Source organism: Scylla paramamosain, chromosome 32, assembly GCF_035594125.1.
Source record: "Scylla paramamosain isolate STU-SP2022 chromosome 32, ASM3559412v1, whole genome shotgun sequence".
Classification (NCBI taxonomy): domain Eukaryota; kingdom Metazoa; phylum Arthropoda; class Malacostraca; order Decapoda; family Portunidae; genus Scylla; species Scylla paramamosain.
Window position 1 is genome coordinate 1,236,255 of NC_087182.1, and position 5,000 is coordinate 1,241,254.

General features: G+C 45.2%; 1 protein-coding gene and 1 long non-coding RNA gene across 3 annotated transcripts in view; one reads left to right on the forward strand and one right to left on the reverse strand.

The window, feature by feature from the left end:
- Positions 1-5,000, reverse strand: part of LOC135089000 (uncharacterized) — a 78,718-nt gene that overhangs the window by 60,831 nt on the left and 12,887 nt on the right. The window lies entirely within an intron of this gene.
- The window catches only part of LOC135088998 (carbonic anhydrase-related protein 10-like), a 183,403-nt gene continuing 180,145 nt past the window's right edge, over positions 1,743-5,000 (forward strand). The window contains exon 1 of the mRNA XM_063984115.1: positions 1,743-2,354. The gene's annotated coding sequence lies outside the window, so the exon portion shown is untranslated. The remainder of the gene's footprint in view (positions 2,355-5,000) is intronic.

Below are 5,000 nucleotides of genomic sequence, written 5' to 3' on the forward strand. Positions count from 1 at the left end.
CAAATAGATAGATATATAAATTGATAAATAGATAGATACACAGAAGGAGGAAGGAAAGAAAGCAATGAAAACGATAGAGATAAATAGAAAGATAGATAGAGGTAGGTAGGTAGATAGATAAAGTAGACAGACAGGGACGAAAAGAAAGGAAAGAAGGAAGGAGACGAGAAAGAAAGACATTGATAAAGATGTGAATAAAAGAAGACAAACACAGACGGACAAACAGACAGACAAAACAAGACAGACAAAAAGTTAAGCAAAAAAGAAAAAAGTTACATTCTCACCTTTAACTTTGAATTCTCTCTCTCTCTCTCTCTCTCTCTCTCTCTCTCTCTCTCTCTCTCTCTCTCTCTCTCTCTCTCTCTCTCTCTCTCTCACACACACGCACACACACAGATCAGCCAATCAGTGCCTGGCATGGGTGACAAAGGCACTTATGATTGGTCGAGACGAGGGTGAATCATCAGCATTTCTTGTTGTTGTTGTCGCTGTTGCTGTTGTTGTTGTTGGTAGTGGTCGTGTCGTTTTTTTTTCTTTTTTTTTTTTCCTTATCATTATTGCATACAAAAATTGAGGTGGTAACACTGCATAGGTGGTAACGGGAGGTGATGTTACGGAAGGGTACGCGCGCCGGCCATCCATCCATTCAGCCATCCAACCTTCCCCTCGCGGCTTCATTTCCATACGATCAAAGGGAAGCAAGCCGTGTTAGAATTCAATTTCCCTCCACGCTGGAAGGTAAGGAGGAGGAACCAGCGTCTCTGTCCCGCCATGTCATTTACCTTACAAATTCCTGCCTACTTCCGGAGCGCGTCACACGGCAATTAAGAAGGCAATGGTGGTGGTGGTGGCGGTGGTACTGGTGGTGGTGGTAGTGGGGGCGGTGGTGATGGTGGTGGTGGATATGATAGATGGATGGGCTGGTTTTTTGTTTTCTCTCTCTCTCTCTCTCTCTCATCTCTCTCTCTCTCTCTCTCTCTCTCTCTCTCTCTCTCTCTATTCTTACTCCTTGTTGCTGTTCTTGCTGTTGTTGCTGTTGTAGTTGTAGTTGTTGTTGTTGTTGTTGTCTTTCTCCTCCTCCTCCTCCTCCTCCTAGTCGTCCTGTCCACGTATCATTTTTCCAGCCAGCTTCCTTCCTCCCTTACGTTGCTTCCGGGAAGGTGAAGGAATAATGGTAAGCCTCACATTACCTGGCATTATCAGCTTACCTCGCATTATTACGCCTCCTCGCCGCGTCCACATGAGATGGATGAAATCATGTGTAGCTGCTTTGGAATGTGACTCCTGTGGCGTTCAGGTAGCAAAAGGACCTTCAAATAGGGATAGAAAATAGTGATGGTGGTAGTTTGATACTTTTTCTCTTTTGCCTGCTCCTATTACGAGTAACCACAGTGGATTGGGTGTTGTAAAAGCGCTTGTCACCTGCGCCTTCCTCAGTTACAGTCATTATAGGCGTGTCTTCCGTCACTGCGTCTATATAACTTGTCTTACGTCTCCCTCCTTCTCATCTACTCACATTATAAACTTGTCTTCCTTCACTGTATCTATAACCTTCCCTCAGATCTCTCCCTCCTCCTTCTAGATAGACCCACCTCCAGCATCCTTGTAACATCCTCCTCTCCTCGTCTCTCCTTTTGACATGCCAACACCATCTCAGTCTCGCCTCTCTAACTTTGTTCCCAAACCGGTAATACTTCTATATCTATACAGTGTAGCAGTGACGTAGGCTTGAAATACGAAGGTGATCCAACGATGAATAACAAGGTAAGGTATCAGATCACTTCACGTTGGGTTTCTCTGCGAAATTCAATCTGAGAAGTGAAGCCTGAATGTGTTGGCATTCGCGTGGCGCTGACTGATGCCCGGCCGAGGGAGGCAGGGAGTTACAAGGGCCCTGAGCGGCACTTTGAGAGGTCAGCGAGGCAGAGAGGAAAGGCCTGGGGTCGGGTCGGCGCCAAACATAGGTATTGTATATAAGCCACCAACTATCCCGGCCTGCCAGTGTGCTCCCGACCGCTGGAGGGAGAGGACGTGCGGTGCGGCGGCCTGACTCGCGCTCCCCACCTCACCTACCCTTGCCTACTCCTCGTAGCTCGCACCTGAACGCAGATTACTTCAGATTACTCGTGATTACCGCATCTCTGGAGGCTCTCTCGCTCTCGCACGCAGCCCCTCGCGCCTCCAGTCCACAGGGTAGTGAGTTGATGTATCATACTGAGTGAAATACTGTGAGATATGTGACGGTTATGCTGCGAGTGTGGAGGGAAGCGTGAACCATGTCCTAGTGCTTCTGTCTTTGCTCTGTCTGTCTGTCTGTCTTCACGCCTCGTCCAGTATTCAGCGGAACAACACGGGTGAGTATGTGAAGATAGCAGTCCATCTAAGTAATAGTAATCTGATTTAAGCTTCGTATATTAATCTCTAATACAATAATCGGTTATCGGGCATCGGGAAAAGAGAGATAAACTTTTCCCTGTTTACGTATACAATGTTTTCCTTTCCTGTCCCTTTCTTTATCTATCTTAGTAGTGGTAATCCAACTTAATCTTCGTATATTAATTTCTAATGCAAAATATCAGGTATCGGGGATCGGGGAAAAGATAGATAAACTTTCTCTCTATTTGCGTATACATTACCTTCCCTTCCTTTGCCCATATTAGTAACAATAATCCGACTTAACCCTCGGATATTCACTTCTAATACAAAATATCAAGGATCACGGGTCGAGAAAAACGTTTAAACTTAAAGGCCTCTCTATCTATACATTATTTATTTCCCCTTTCTTTTTACAATACCTGCCACTCGTATCTGGGTTTCAATTAGCCCGCAGGACCAGTGTTGCGAACCCAGTCCTGTGTTGCCTTCGGGTGACGCGGCAGTGCAACACGATACATGTATACACATCGTATTGCAGAAACCTGTTGTGTTGCGAGATTTTTTATTTTTTTTTTTCACCTCCGGGACCGAGAGTCGTAATGTGTTGGTCCCTTCGTGGTGGTTATTGTGGGGGAAGGCAAGCAGGTGACTTACGAGAGGCGGGGGAGGGGAGGAGACGAGTAGGGGAAGGGGAGGAGAGCAGGGAGGCGAATGGTAGCAGAGGGATGAAAGGAGAAAAAGGGGAGAGGAAGGGAAGAAGGGGAAGAGAATGGTAAAGAGTGAAAGGGAAGGAAAGAAGAGGAGTAGGGAAAGAGAAGAAGAGGAGGAGAAGCGAATGGTAAGAGGAAAGAAAGGAGACGGAGAAGTGAAGAGTAGAAGGGAAAGTGAATGAAAAGATATGAAAGGGAATAAAAAGGAAAAGGCAGGATAGGAAAGCAACAGAGGAAGGAAAGGAGAGAAGGAGAGGCGAAAGATAAAGAAAGGGAAGGAAAGGAAAGGAGAAAAGTGAAGCGGAGACAAGAAAGGGGTAGGGAAAAGAGTAAAAGAGAAGGGAAGGAGAAAAGAAGGTGAAGAGAAGGAGGGAAAGAGAAGAGAGAAGAGGAAAAAGAGGGAAAAGAAGGGAATAGAGAAGGGAAAGAAACGAGAAAGGAAAGAAGAGAAAGAAGAATGGAAGGAAAAGAGAATAGAGAATAGAGAAGAGAAAGGGAGAGGGAAAAGGAGAGAAGAGAGGATAGGAAGGGAGAGGGGAGAGAAACGAGAAAGGAAGAGAGAGAGAGAGAGAGAGAGAGAGAGAGAGAGGAGAGAGAGAGAGAGAGAGAGAGAGAGAGAGAGAGAGAGAGAGAAGAGAGAGAGAAGGAGAGAGAGAGAGAGAGAGAGAGAGAGAGAGAGAGGGAGAGAAGAGAGATAGGGAAGGGAGAGAAATGAGAAAGAAAAGGAAGGGAGAGGGAAAGGGGAGAGAACAAATTTGAAAGGCCTGCTGTGATTGTGGTATTTTTTGTGCAATTTTATTTTGTTTTCCTGTTATTGTCCTTCTTGTTAGCGTAGAGAAGAGGGAAAGCACAGACGCTGCAGTACTGGGGAGAACGTGTCTGTAACATGATTCTGCTTTTGCTGTACCCAGGCGCTGGTAGTGGTGGTGGTGGTGGTCAGAGAGGTAAAGAAATTCGTCACTGTAGTGGTGTTGAAACAGTGATAGTTGCAGACTTTGTAGTGGTGAGTGTGAAAATAAAATAGAGGTGGTGGTGGTGGTGGTGGTGGTGGTAGTAGTAGTAGTAGTAGTAGTAGTAGTAGTAGTAGTAGTAGTAGCAGTAGTAGTGGTAGTAGTAGTAGTAGTAGTAGCAGTAGTGGTGGTGGTGGTGGTGGTGGTGGTGGTGGTGGTGGAGGGTGGTGGTGGTGATTCAGAGATACAATAGTGGTGTAGTGAGGAGCGGATAGTAGTAGCAGTAGTAGTAGTAGTAGTAGTAGTAGTAACAGCAGTAGTAGTTTGTAGTAGTAGAATTAATAGTAACAGTAACAGTAGCATCAGCACCAGCAGCAGCAGCAGTAGTAGTAGTAGTAGTAGTAGTAGTAGTAGTAGTAGTAGCAGTAGCAGTAGTAGTAGTAGTAGTAGTGGTAATAGTAACGACAGTAGTGTTCTGAGGCGAAGGCGTAACCTAACAATACTGGCGGTGCAAAGGTACGTTATAGTATTGTAGTAACAAGGTTAGGGCAGGCCGGCGCTACCTGTGGCGGCGTGGCCTGAGTGTAAAGAAGTGAGGGGGGAAGGGAGAGGCGTGAGGAGTGAAGGAGAGAGAGAGACAGAGAGAGAGCGAGCGAGAGAGAAAGAGAGAGTGAGAGAAAGATAGTGTTTAAAAAAATACTTAATCCTTATGCAATGATAAACGATATTAGCAGTAGTAATAGTAGTAGTTGTAATGGTGGCGGTGGTAGTAACAATAGTAATAGTAAAGAAATATGAACAATAACAAGCAAGAAGGATAGTCAGTGGAAAAAAAAACACACTTAACATCTGTCCAAGTAACGATAAATGATGGGTAGTAGTAGTAGTAGTAGTAGTAGTAGTAGTAGTAGTAGTAGTAATTAGTAGTAATAGTAACAAACATCAGAACAAGAGGAACTGACAA